Here is a 15,132-nt window from a genome sequence, read left to right on the forward strand (position 1 = left end):
TGCCAAGAGCACCCAGGTCCTCTGCGATGGAATCTAGTTGTTTTCTTTCTGTCTCATAGACCAGTCCTCCTTCTCTTTTACTGCCTCCTCTTGCTCTGTGTGACCTCTAAGTGCTGGAATGCCTCCAGGTTCAGTTTCGGGCCTTGCTTCTCTTTATTTGTACTCCTTCCCGCAGTGATTTCACTCACTCCCATGGCTTTAAATACCATCTTTATGCTGATGACTCCTGAGTATGTATCTGCAGCCCAGACCTGTCCTCTGAATTCCACCTAGAGATCGGTAACCTATGACTCAGGCTTCATGGGTGCAAAAGACAGTTCTGGCTTTTCCCCTTCAATCCTTTTTCATTTCAGTAAGTAGATCCTGATACACCCAATTGCACAAGTCAGAAACTTGGGAATCATCTTAAATCCTCCCTGTCTCCATCCAGCCAATCAGCATGTCTTATCAAGTCTACCTTAGTACATATCTCAAGTACATTCACCTCTCTCCATCTGTGTTTCACCACTAAATCACTGTTATTTCTCAACTGGAAAACTACTTGAGTTTCCTAATTGGTTCTTCTGCTTTCATTTTTGTCTTCTATACACTATTCTCCTCACAGCAGGTACAGTGCTCTATAAAAAACACTTAACCACATCATGTAACTCCTTGCTTAGTCCTTAATGATGGCATTTCATGTAGAGTAAATTATTGACTCCTCGCCATAGCCTTCAGGGTCCTGCCTGCTTCTCCAGCCTCATCTACTGCTTTCCCCTCCCTCATTATGTAGGGCTACCTTGTCCCTTTCACACCAGGATCTTTCATGCCCCAGGGCCTTGACACTCACTGTTCCTTCTGCATGGACTAATCTGTTCCTGGCTCTTGACCTTACTGTTCTTCAAGATGCAGCTTAAATGTCACCTCGTCTGAGAGCCCTTTTCTGATCACCCTTCCCAAAGTGGCTACTTGCCCACCTCAATTTCTTCTTTATCTGTTTTTTCCAGCAATATTTATTGAGTGCCTACTCTGTGCCTGACACTGTTCTAGGCACTGGGGAGATAGCAATGAGTGAGGTAGACACACTCAGGAAGCTTCCATCTAGTGGGAAAACAGACAAACCACAAATATATCATATTCTGACTGTGATCTGTGCTGTGTAGACAAATGAAGCAGGTGGAGTGAAGTGAGGGATGCCGTTCTAGACAGTGGTTAGAGGAGGAGACATTTTGATAGGGATTCCAATGAAGTGAGAGTGTATCATCTTGGGTATTTACTTGCTTCTTTTCTGGAAGTATATCTAGAAATATAAGCTCTAAGAAGTCAGGGACGTCACCTGTTCACCGCAGTTCCTGAAACCTAGCACGGTGCCCGGCCTTCGACGAATACTTATCAATGAATGAATGACCTTTAGGTTCCCACATAATCATGGCATTCTGTGAACCAGTGCATTCTAGATGTGGCCCACTTACTTTGTCTCTGTGGGCTTCAGTCTTTTCATGTGTTCAGTGAGGGAATCCAGCTCAGGGAGTGATCTCTAAAGACTGCCAGCCTCACTGTGGATGCTCATGTACTCTGTTCCTGCTTTCACCGAAATGGTAAAAAGACTGCAGAAGAGTTGAGCATTCACATAAAAACAAGATTTGCATTTAAAAAGTTATGTCAGCTACAGTCCTGAGTAGAATGGCCTAGAGGAGGCAAGAGGGTGGATTATTTGGAGGATGTGGAGGGGCTGGGGCAGGTCCAGGCAGGAGCTGATGGTGGCCTGGACTCAAGAGGTGGCCACAGAGAGAAGGGAGAATGCTGAAGAAATGGTGGGACTTTCCCAAACTTGCACAGAATTGAGGCAAGAACCCAGACTTCATAATCCAGAACTTTCACTCTTCTCTTGATACTTAAAAAAAAAAAAAAGTCTTCGGGAATTCCCCGGTGGTTCAGTGGTTAGGACTCCATGCGTTCACTGCCCAGGGCCTGAGGTCAACCCCTGGTCGGGGAACTAAGATCCCGCAAGCCGCGCTGATCGGCCGAAAAGAAAACAGTCTTGAAGTCAGCCTCATAGAAAAGTTGGAATGTATGAATATGTGTGATGCCAGTGAGTTATTTAAAACAAAGACTGCTTTTAAAAAAATATTATTATAAACATCTAGATCAGAATTTGCCTACATGAAAATGTGCTTTTGCTTATAGTATGTGCATCTTTGGGCAAATTCTCAGGAAAGAATTTGACTGGAAAACAGGAGAGGGAATGATATTTTCACTGTATGTATATCTTTTGTATCTTTGGATTTTGAACCATGGGTGAATGTATGATAAAAGTAAGTAGTAAGGCTTCCATGGTGGCACAGTGGTTAAGAATCCGCCTGCCAGTGCAAGGGACACGGGTTCGAGCCCTGGTCTGGGAAGATCCTACATGCGGCAGAGCAACTAAGCCTGTGCACCACAACTACTGAGCCTGCACTCTAGAGCCCGCGAGCCACAACTACTGAGCCCGCATGCCACAACTACTGAAGCCCGGGCGCCTAGAGCCCATACTCCGCAACAAGAGAAGCCACCGCAGTGAGAAGCCCGAGTACTGTAATGAAGAGTAGCCCCCGCTCACCACAACTAGAGAAAAGCCTGTGTGCAACAACAAAGACCCAGTGCAGCCACAAATAAATAAACAAATAGATGGATAGATAAATAAAAAGTAAGTAGTATACATTAGGTAAAACTGAAGCCTGTCTGCTCTGAGGTTTTTCTCTTCCAGATGCAGACACTTTGTTTTCACACGTGTGCACCTTCACTCCATTCTTCACTGCAGTTGGAAGTATATGTAAAGCCAGCTGGCTTCTAGGTAAAATTGGAGCTTGACACAAAGTCAGGGGCCCCTTCTCTTTTCTCGTACCCTTTTCCTGTCCTCATATTAATGCATTTATTTAGCATGTACAGCGTGATGGTTTAATATATGTATTCCCTTGTCCTTTTAGGTTCTGTGGATGTTCTGTTATTGACTCTGCACAGCCTTTAGACCACCCTCTTGTTTCACCCTTCACTTGCTTATATGGACCTTATTAAAATATTTACATGATGACTAATTAAAGTTGCTTTTTACACCTTCTTATGACTTGGTAGGTCACCCCGCTCACCTCTTCCCTCGCCCACAGAGACCATCAGAACCTTGGCAGGTAGCTAGGGATTCCCTGGGATTTGGGGCAGCAGTGGGAGAGGGGGTGCCCGACCTAGGGTAGTGCTGACTCCCTGCTTTCAGCTCGCAGTTCAGCTCTGCTCCCCAGATCCCAGTGCCCCCGGTACCAGCTCTCCCCTCTTCATCCTTTTTAAAAAAAATTAATTAATTAATTAATTAATTTTGACTGCATTGGGTCTTCGTTGCTGCACGCAGGCTATCTCTAGTTGCAGTGAGTGGCGGCTACTCTTCGTTGCAGTGCGCGAGCTTCTCCTTGCGGTGGCTTCTCTTGTTGCGGAGCACGGGCTCTAGGCGTGTGGGCTTCAGTAGTTATGGCACGTGGGCTCAGTAGTTGTGGCACACAGGCTTAGTTGTTCTGTGGCATGTGGGATCTTCCCAGACCAGGGCTCGAACCCATGTCCCCTGCATTGGCAGGTGGATTCTTAACCACTGCACCACCAGGGAAGTCCCTCTTCATCCTTGATGTGAAGGCAAAAGTGACTCCAGGCTCTCCACCAGTTCTTCCTGGTCCCTCCCACCGGGCCCTTTGTTCCTTATGTCCCCGTGTTTCTCTTCCTCTACATCTTGGCACCTTTCTTCTGTTCAAAAGTTTTCTGTAAATTTTCTCTTTTTTCTTTCTTTCTTTTTTTTTTTCACTTTTTAAAAAAATAAATAATTTGCTTTCAGTTCCAAAAAATGAATGAATGAAGAAAGAAAGGAAGGAAGAAAAAGAAAGAAGGAAAGAGAAAGAAAGGAAGGAAGAAAGGAGGAAAGAAAGTTACTTACTTTTTGCACCCCCCCCTTCTTTTGGATACCTGCCCTATTAGAGGTTATGGAGGTATCTTTGATGAGGAGGGAATATTTTTCATGGGACAGCTTGTTAGGTTCTGTCCAAAATAAGACTAACATCTTATTTTAATTAACAGAGGTGCCTAGAAGTGATTTATGCCAGATTGTGATCACCTAGGAAGTTGCCAATACTGTAGTACTAGTTCAGTCCAAGTCTCTCTGTTTTCAAGTTTTCTTCCTCTCCGTAGTGTCTCCTGTACTCTGAGATCTTATGTGGAAGCAACAACTCTAAAAATACTTTAACCGTTTCCAGTTCCTTTTTGAAAGCTAGAAATCCACATAAACCTTGTCTGCCACGTGTGCTTCTCTATTCTGCTCTTCCCACCGGTTCTCTTAAGTTTTCCAATTACTTGTCACATACTGCGAGCATTCTGCCTGCATTTCTGTTTTGAGGTCCATCAGAGAGTAGAAGGACAAGCTGTATTATACTTTAAACTCTGTCCTAGTTGTGTTTGAAAACAAGGTATAGGAAAGAAATTTTGAAGAAAATTATCTCTTGGGACCATGGGCTTTTATAAAAATGTAATCTATAGGCTTAGAATTTATTTTGGTAGCTACAGAATACTGATGAATGAAAGCAAAGCTAGACTTATATGTTCAGTTACCCTGACCCACCCCTCCCCCAAGAAAACCAACCTTGAAATAATACATTGGTGAAACAGCTTTAGAAATTGTTTTGTTAGTATTTCTACTGTATTGTGCTTACACAAGATATTCAGAGTTCCAAATGGATGTACAGTAGTTATTTCCTTACTAGTCACTTCACTGAAGATCAGGAGGACCTTTTTTAGGGAATGCTATCTGAATGAGATACCTTTCTATCCCCTGGGTTGTATACCTCTGCTGTGTGGGGAACAGGCACCTGTAACAAGACCATGATAGCTAGAATTCCATCTTAACCCAGCTGCTGGGTTATATGTGTATGGCCGCTACTGTCCATCTGGATGTTGTGCCTGTTTCTATAGAACGTTTAAAGTGTAGAGGGTAGAGTGGGGACTGGTGAAGTCAAGTGATGTATAAGGGAAAATCTCTTAATGTTCAGAATTAGTATTACTTGTATTAAAGGTGAGGACCTTTAAAGTCATTTGATTTAATGAAGTGATTGGTAAGTGTCTTATTGATTTAAAATTGTGATAATCCTGCTGGTTGCCTTAAAATGACAAGTAATTGCTGTAGTGCGCTATTTTCCATGACATAAGGTAAAACTGATGGGTTATAGAGTGCTGTTTTCTCTAGGGTGATAAGAAACATTGTTTCTGAAAACGTGATAAGAGACTGAGCTGAGACTTGGAACGATGAGAGGGAACCATGTTATGAGAAAGTCTAGGGAAGGTGTGTTTCAGGCACAGGAAATGATTGGTGCAGGGATCCTCAGAATCGATGTATTTGAGGAACTGCAAAGGGTGTGAGGTTGGTGAATTAGAAGAGTGGTGATGGAATCCGTAGATACGGGTGAACAGGGGGCAGATATTGTAGGCTCTTTTGGGCCAGAGGAGGATTCTTCATGTTACCTAAACTTTAAACAGTTGAGTGACTTAAGACCTCCAGGAAGAAAAATTAGAAGAGGTTAAGAGGAGAAACTTGAATATTACAGTGCAAATATGTGCTAATCAGGAGCTAATTATTTTCTAAGATTCTCATGCTGCTCTTTTTTCTCTCTTTTCTTCCTTGCAACTGTTGAAAGTAAGGTGGTGGCGTAGATGGGCAGAGTAACATTTACAGCATGGTTTCCTTCTCTCTTTAAAGATGGCATTTGTCGCCCCACTGGAGGAATGATTGAGGTTCACGGTTGTGGCCCAAGGAGTGACTCTTTGGGTTAATTGTTACAGCAGCTGCTACTAGAGGATCATTATTGTGATCATCATTTCCAGTGAAAGCATTTTCTTTAAAACAGGAATTTAGACTTTAAAAGTATAGATTGATCAAGTTTTGATGTTATAAAATTTTAGCTTGTTTATGGACCAGAACTCACATAGGAAATTCCTTTTACAAGTTAGGTATACCATCTTTTCAAATAGTAGGAACTAAATCATTTGTCTCATTTCTCCATGAAGGCCAAGAAGCTGGGGGCTAAATTTAATGCCCAGTTGTTGAAACTGAAGCTATTCTAAGATTTTATTATATTGATTTTTTTTTCTTTCTGTGTATCCATCTGGTGTGTGTTATTTTAAATCTTTTTTTTTTTAAAGTGTTCTTTTTTTTTTTTAATTTTTATTTATTTATTTATTATTTTATTTTTGGCTGTGTTGGGTCTTCGTTTCTGTGCGAGGGCTTTCTCCAGTTGCGGCGAGCGGGGGCCACTCTTCATCGCGGTGCGCGGGCCTCTCACTATCGCGGCCTCTCTTGGTGCGGAGCACAGGCTCCAGACGCGCAGGCTCAGTAGTTGTGGCTCACGGGCCTAGTTGCTCCGCGGCATGTGGGATCTTCCCAGACCAGGGCTCGAACCCGTGTCCCCTGCATTGGCAGGTGGATTCTTAACCATTGTGCCACCAGGGAAGTACCGACTGGTAAGGTTTTATTAACAGAAAGCTTCAAGTACACCAAGATTATACTTAATGTGGCCATTGAGGAGAATACTACATCCATGTCTCTCAAGTATAGTTTTTTCTTTCTTTGTGACAATTAAATGTATTAACCAAAAGTCTGTGTATTGATTTACATTATAAAATAAGCCATTTATTCACAGAAGAAAAATCTCCAGATGGACTAAAGTAAAAATGAGAAAAGAAATAAGTGGCCTCTGGCACATGGCCTCCTGGGAATGTATTGAAGGGCTCCTCCCTTCTCCCCCTTTACTCTCACCCTTCCTTCTTCTACCCTCAAGGTGGGATTTCTTTGTGCCTTTGTGATCTCATAACTCCAGGTCAGCTTCTGGAACATGGTTTCTTTCCTTCTGTGTTTTTTAGGTATTTACAGTGTTCAGTAAAGCTGAATAATTCTATAGTACATTGCCAGTAGGTGCTACCATCTTATACACAGTATTCCAGCCTGATAGCTCCATGGCTTTAAGACTTTGGTTCATGTAAGAAGAATCTAATCTCATTTATCAGTGCTTTATATAACTTAGTATATAAAAGAAGACCTTTGGCAGGGATAGAGTTTGTTTTAGAAATATAAAATAAGAATCATAAGTAGAAATGAAAAAGGGAGAAATTGGGAGAGGGTCTTAAAGACAAAGTTTTGACCATATGAGTTGGATTGTGTCTGTTTTGCATGGTGGTAAAACAGGTTAACAAAAGCCATATATATATAGATAGTTGAGGATGATCATTACTGTGCATAGCCAGTCTGGGGCTAATTGAATCTTAGAGCTTTGACTGTGTCCAAGACCAGGAGACTTTCAGAGTGTTGACCTGGTTTGGATGATCCTGAAAAACACGGCTTTCAATTGACACTAAAGTAGACTGAAGATTCACTAACTAAGGAGTTCAGTTACCCAAAGTATTTAGATAAATATGATTTGCATGTTTTAAAAATAGCTATGACTTGTCTCAGTTTTATTTCTTTGAAACTTGGTTACTTCTACTTTTTATGCTAGAATAGGTAATATTTGCTTTAAATATAGTCAGATATTTATACAAGATCAGTAAAAATTTCCATTAACTTCTTTTAAAAATTATCTAAGGTAGTTTTTTTGTTATATATTTAAAAACTCACATATTTCTCCAGTCTTTGTGAATCCTTCTATTATTTTGCCCTTTAGGCAAACTAGCATATACACACAGAGATGTACTCTTCATATGGAGGGGCTCCACTGTACAAAGTTTTCGGCACTTTGTTTTTCACTTAGTTACTCTCAGAGCACTTTCCATATCAACATATATCGATTTACTTCATTTTTTTTAAAGGCCTGCATAGTGCATATTGGAATGGGAAATCCATCATTTATTTGACAACGTAACTTCTTAAATCACTGTAAAAGTTATTTTAATTTAAGCAAAGGTGGTTGAAAATCTGGCATCTAATTTTAAAAAAATTTTTTATTGGAGTATAGTTGATTTACAATGTTGTGTTAGTTTCAGGTGTACAGCAAAGTGAATCAGTTATACATATACATATATCCACTCTTTTTTTTTTTTTTAGATTCTTTTCCCATATAGGCCATTGAGTAGAGTTCCCTGTGCTATACAGCAGGTTCTTATTAGTTATCTGTTTTATATATAGTGGTGTGTATATGTCAGTACCAATCTCCCAATTTATCTCACCCCACCAATCCCCTGGTAACCACAAGTTTGTTTTCTACATCTGTGACTCTACTTCTGTTTTGTAAATAAGTTTATTTGTACTTGGCATCTAATATTGAAATGTCTGGATTCTTTGTCAGCAGTATGGAATTTCATATAAATGATTTTTTAATTTATCCATTGTCCTCAGAGTTTACAGACAGAAGCTCCCTCACTATTCTGATTACTCTAGAGAGGGAAAAGGTTAAAAGTGAGAATGTTATCTTAATATAACAATATTAGGTAGTGCTGTGGCCTCCTGTTCCTGGAGGAGTATGATTAATAAATGAGCATCTCTTCTTTGAGTCAGCGGGCGGCACTGGGATGCATGATGACTGAGGGCGTCTGAGAGGAGGGAGGTCAGGAGAACTCGCCCTGGAATCAGGGAGCAGGGCTCTCAGACCTCTCCTGCGCAGTCCTGGACTTTGTCAAAGTAGCATGTATGAATGAATGCTGACTCCTGTTTAGCTGAAACAGTAGGGTGCTTTAATAATATTTTAGAGCTTCTCTTTTATAGTTATCTTTTCAGTCTTCTTTGTGAATATAAAGTTATGTTATATTAAAGTGAATGCTCACATTTAAGGGAGGTTACAAATGAACAGTAAGGTTCTTTGGATGGTTTTACTCATTGGGTTTAGTTGTTTTCAGCCCTTCAGAGTTTTCTTTATCACATTTGGCAAGTATATTTTTCTACCTCCCACTGGCATGAAGTGAACGCTCTTGCAGAACATGGTCACACTTAATTCTGTCAGGTTGGGTCCAAAGCAGACATGTGACTGACTGATGTAAGATGCAGAAATAACTTAAGTAATTTCTAAATATGAGTTTGGTTTATTTTCCTTTCTTTAATGCCATCAAGTTATCCACACCTACCTATTTCTGCATTAATGAGCAAAGGACTTTTTCTTTTTTCTTTAAAGGAGGGACAAACTGGGAATCCTGATGATTTACTGGGTAAATCACTTAAGGTAATGATAACGGTAGTGTCATGGGAACAGTGGATATAACTTACAAGTTGTACTCTTCTTGAACAGAATTTTGTTAAGTAGTCTTAATCCTGGCCTTAAACTCTTCAGGAGAATCTTAACACAAGTTCTTCTGTCATCCTGCCTCCCATCCCTCACATACATACCTTTCTTCTCCATGCCCATTCCCACACCACATCCTCCCCTTCTTAGAGACTTTTGGAACATATTATTTTACCTGGCTTTTCAGCTGCTTCTCATTGCTCTAAAATGTATCCTTGTCCAGCTCCAGATTCTTCGTGAATGCCACCGCTTTACCTCTCTGGTCATCCATAAGTGGGTAACTCTACAAGGCATCCTGCTTTCCTTTTCTCCCTGTCTACCGAGAATAAAAATACCTCCTTTTCCTTTTTTATCCTTTCCTTCAGGTGCAGCTTTGATGATAATGAGGATAATGATCCTTTACTAACAACTTTCAAAAGGTTTTCAGATTTATTACTTTCCTTTGCTCACACATGCACACACACAAATTACTGTGAGGAAGGTAAGTTGGATATTTACATCCCTGTTTTGCAGATGAGGACACTAACAGAGGGCTGGAAATGACTGGCTTAAAGTCACATAGCTAGTTAAGAGTAGAACCAGATCACTAACCAGATCATTTTATTCCAGAACCAATGCTTTTTACACTGTACTATACTGTCTACTTTGTATATTTAAAAAGTTTTTTCCTAAACAAAAATAGTTCCTTTTTGCTAGAGGAGTTCTTTTTTTCTTTTTTTAACCCATGTTTATAGCAGCAGCATCATTATTATTTTTTAAACATCTTTATTGGAGTATAATTGCTTTACAATGTTGTGTTAGTTTCTGCTGTATAACAAAGTGATTCAGCTATATGCATTCATATATCCCCATATCCCCTCCCTCCCACCCTCCCTATCCCACCCCTCCAGGGGCTCACAAAGCACGGAGCTGATATCCCTGTGCTATGCAGCTGCTTCCCACTAGCTAGCTATTTTACATTTAGTAGTGTGTATATGTCAGTGCCACTCTCTCACGTCGTCCCACCTTACCCTTCCCCCTCCCCATGTCCTCAAGTCCATTCTCTACGTCTGTGTCTTTATTCCTGTCCTGTTCCTAGGTTCATGAACCATTTTTTTTTTTTAGATTCCATATATATGTGTTAGCATACAGTATTTGTTTTGCTCTTTCTGACTTACTTCACTCTGTAGGACAGACTCTAGGTCCATCCACCTCACTACAAATATCTCAATTTCGTTTCTTTTTAATTTTTTTTTTTTTATAAATTTATTTATTTATTTATTTTTGGGTGTGTTGGGTCTTCGTTTCTGTGCGAGGGCTTTCTCTAGTTGCGGCGAGCGGGGGCCACTCTTCATCGCGGTGCGCGGGCCTCCCACTGTCGCGGCCCCTCCCGTTGCGGAGCACAGGCTCCAGACGCGCAGGCTCAGCAGTCGTGGCTCACGGGCCTAGTTGCTCCGCGGCATGTGGGATCTTCCCAGACCAGGGCTCGAACCCGTGTCTCCTGCATTGGCAGGCAGATTCTCAACCACTGCGCCACCAGGGAAGCCCCCTCGTTTCTTTTTAAAGCGGAATAATATTCTACTGTTTATATGTGCCACATCTTCTTTATCTATTCATCTGTCGATGGACACTTAGTTGCTTCCATGTCCTGGCTATTGTAAATAGTGCTGCAGTGAACATTGTGGTACATGACTCTTTTGAATAATGGTTTTCTCAGGGTATATGCCCAGTAGTGAGATTGCTGGGTCATATGGTAGTTCTATTTTTAGTTTTTTAAGGAACCTCCATTCTTTTCTCCATAGTGGCTGTATCAATTTACATTCCCACCAGCAGTGCAAGAGGGTTCCCTTTTCTCCACACCCTCTCCAGCATTTATTGTTTGTAGATTTTTTGATGATGGCCATTCTGACTGCTGTGAGGTGATACCTCATTGTAGTTTTGATTTGCTTTTCTCTAATGATTAGTGATGTTGAGCATCCTTTCATGTGTTTGTTGGCCATCTGTATATCTTCTTTGGAGAAATGTCTATTTAGGTCTTCTGCCCATTTTTGGATTGGGTTGTTTTTTTGATATTGAGCTGCATGAGCTGCTTGTATATTTTGGAGATTAATCCTTTGTCAGTTGCTTTGTTTGCAAATATTTTCTCCCATTCTGAGGGTTGTCTTTTCATCTTGTTTATGGTTTCCTTTGCTGTGCAAAAGCTTTTAAGTTTCATTAGGTCCCATTTGTTTATTTTTGTTTTTATTTCCATTTCTCTAGGAAGTGGGTCAAAAAGGATCTTGCTGTGATTTGTGTCATAGAGTGCTCTGCCTATGTTTTCCTCTAAGAGTTTGATAGTGTCTGGCCTTACACTTTGGTCTTTAATCCATTTTGAGTTTATTTTTGTGTATGGTGTTAGGAAGTGTTCTAATTGCATTGTTTTACATGTAGCTGTCCAGTTTTCCCAGCACCACTTATTGAAGAGGCTGTCTTTTCTCCATTGTATACTCTTGCCTTCTTTATCAAAGATAAGGTGACCATACGTGTGTGAGTTTACCTCTGGGCTTTCTATCCTGTTCCATTGATCTGTATTTCTGTTTTTGTGCCAGTACCATTCTGTCTTGATTACTGTAGCTTTGTAATATAGTCTGAAGTCAGGGAGCCTGATTCCTCCATCTCCGTTTTTCTTTCTCAAGATTGCTTTGGCTATTCGGGGTGTTTTGGGTTTCCATACAGATTGTGAAATTTTTTGTTCTAGTTCTGTGGAAAATGCCATTGGTAGTTTCATAGCGATTGCATTGAATCTGTAGATTGCTTTGGGTAGTATAGTCATTTTCACAGTGTTGATTCTTCCAATCCAAGAACATGGTATATCTCTCCATCTGTTTGTATCATCTTTAATTTCTTTCATCAGTGTCTTATAGTTTTCTCCATACAGGTCTTTTGTCTCCTTAGGTAGGTTTATTCCTAGGTATTTTATTCTTTTTGTTGCCTTGGTAAATGGGAGTGTTTCCTTAATTTCTCTTTCAGGGTTTTCATCATTAGTGTATAGGAATGCAAGAGATTTCTGTACATTAATTTTGTATCCTGCAACTTTACCAAATTCATTGATTAGCTCTAGTAGTTTTCTGGTAGCATCTTTAGGATTCTCTATGTATAGTTTCATGTCATCTGCAAACAGTGACAGTTTTACTTCTTCCTTTCCAATTTGGATTCCTTTTATTTATTTTTCTCCTTTGATTGCTGTGGCTAAAACTTCCAAAACTATGTTGAATAATAGTGGTGAGAGTGGGCAACCTTGTCTTGTTCCTCATCCTAGAGGAAATGCTTTCAGTTTTTCACCATTGAGAGCAATGTTGGCTGTGGATTTGTCATATATGACCTTTATTATGTTGATGTAGGTTCCCTTTGTGCCTACTTTCTGGAGAGTTTTTATCATAAATGGGTGTTGAATTTTGTCAAAAGCTTTTTCTGCATCTGTTGAGATTATCATATGCTTTTTATCCTTCAGTTTGTTAATATGGTGTATCACATTGATTGATTTGCATATATTGAAGAATCCTTGCATTCCTGGGATAAACCTCACGTGATCATGGTGTATGATCCTTTTAATGTGCTGTTGGATTCTGTTTGCTAGTAATTTGTTGAGGAATTTTGCATCTGTGTTCATCAGTGCTATTGGCCTGTAGTTTTCTTTTTTTGTGACATCTTTGTCTGGTTTTGGTATCAGGGTGATGGTGGCCTCATAGAATGAGTTTGGGAGTGTTCCTCCCTCTGCTGTATTTTGGAAGAGATTGAGAAGGATAGGTGTTAGCTCTTCTATAAATGTTTGATGGAATTGACCTGTGAAGCCATCTGGTCCTGGGCTTTTGTTTGTTGAAAGATTTTTAATCACAGTGTCCATTTCATTGCTTGTGATTGGCCTGTTTATGTTTTCTATTTCTTCCTGGTTCAGTCTCAGAATGTTGTGCTTTTTTCAGAATTTGTCCATTTCTTCCAGGTTGTCCATTTTATTGGCATATAGTTGCTTGTGGTAATCTCTCATGATCCTTTGTATTTCTGCAGTGTCAGTTGTTACTTCTCTTTTTTCATTTATAATTCTGTTGATTTGAGTCTTCTCCCTTTTTTTCTTGATGAGTCTAGCTAATGGTTTATCAATTTTGTTTATCTTCTCAAAGAACCAGCTTTTACTTTTATTGATCTTAGCTATTGTTTCCTTCATTTCTTTTTCATTTATTTTTGATCTGATCTTTATGATTTCTTTCCTTCTGCTAACTTTGGGGTTTTTTTGTTCTTCTTTCTCTAATTGCTTTAGGTGTAAGGTTAGGTTGTTTATTTGAGATGTTTCTTGTTTCTTGAGGTAGGATTGTATTGCTGTAAACTTCCCTCTTAGAACTGCTTTTCTGCATCCCATAAGTTTTGGGTTGTCATGTTTTCATTTATTTCTAGTTTTTTTTTGATTTCCTGTTTGATTTCTTCAGTAATCTCTTGGTTATTTAGTAGCTTATTGTTTAGCCTTCATGTGTTTGTATTTTTTACAGTTTTTTTTCTGTAATTGATATCTAGTCTGTTAGTGTTGTGGCCAGAAAAGATACTTGATATGATTTCCATTTTCTTAAATTTACCAAGGCTTGATTTGTGACCCAAGATATGGTCTATCCTCAAGAATGTTCTATGAGCCCTTGAGAAGAAAGTGTATTCTGTTGTTTTTGGATGGAATGTCCTATAAATATCAATTAAGTCCATCTTGTTTAATGTGTCATTTAAAACTCATGTTTCCTTATTCTGTCTGGATGATCTGTCCATTGGTGTAAGTGGGGTGTTAAAGTCCCCCATTATTATTGTGTTATGGCTGATTTCCGCTTTTATGGCTGTTAGCATTTGCCTTATGTATTGATGTGCTTCTATGTTGGGTGCATAAATATTTACGATTGTTATATCTTGTTCTTGGATTGATCCCTTGATCATTATGTAGTGTCCTTCCTTATCTCTTGTATCAGTCTTTATTTTAAAGTGTATTTTATCTGATATGAGTATTGCTACTCCAGCTTTCTTTTGATTTCCATTTGCACAGAATATCTTTTTTCTATCCCCTCACTTTCAGTCTGTATGTGTCCCTAGGTCTGAAGTGGGTCTCTTGTAGACAGCATATATACGGGTCTTGTTTTTGTATCCATTCAGCCAGTCTATGTCTTTTGGTTGGAGCATTTAATCCATTTACATTTGAGGTAATTATTGATATGTATGTTCCTATTACCATTTTCTTAATTGTTTTGGGTTTGTTATTGTAGGTGTTTTCCTTCTCTTGTGTTTCCTGCCTAGAGAAGTTCCTTTAGCATTTGTTGTAGAGCTGGTTTGGTGGTGCTGAATTCTCTTAACTTTTGCTTGTTTGTAAAGGTTTTAATTTCTCCATCGAATCTGAATGAGATCCTTGCTGGGTAGAGTAATCTTGGTTGTAGGTTTTTCCCTTTCATCATGTTAAATATGTCCTGCCACTCCCTTCTGGCTTGCAGAGTTTCTGCTGAAAGATCAGCTGTTAACCTTATGGGGATTCCCTTATGTGTTACTTGTTGTTTTTCCCTTTCTGCTTTTAATATTTTTTCTTTGTGTTTAATTTTTGATAGTTTGATTAATATGTGTCTTGGCGTGTTTCTCCTTGGATTTATCCTCTGTGGGACTCTCTGTGCTTCCTGGACTTGATTGACTATTTCCTTTCCCATGTTAGGAAGTTTTCGACTATATTCTCTTCAAATATTTTCTCAGACCCTTTCTTTTTCTCTTCTTCTGGGACCCCTATAGTCAAATGTTGGCGCATTTAATGTTGTCCCAGAGGTCTCTGAGACTGTCCTCAATTCTTTTCATTCTTTTTTCTTTATTCTGCTCCCTGGCAGTTATTTCCATCATTTTATCTTCCAGCTCACTTTTCCGTTCT

At 39.6% G+C, this 15,132-nt stretch overlaps 1 protein-coding gene across 5 annotated transcripts in view; it reads left to right on the forward strand.

Moving 5' to 3' along the window:
* Positions 1 to 15,132, forward strand: part of DIP2B (disco interacting protein 2 homolog B) — a 239,664-nt gene that overhangs the window by 81,287 nt on the left and 143,245 nt on the right. The gene's annotated exons all lie outside the window — the stretch shown is intronic.

The sequence above is a fragment of the Balaenoptera borealis genome, assembly GCF_965194805.1.
Source record: "Balaenoptera borealis genome assembly, chromosome: 13".
NCBI classification, from domain to species: Eukaryota; Metazoa; Chordata; class Mammalia; order Artiodactyla; family Balaenopteridae; genus Balaenoptera; species Balaenoptera borealis.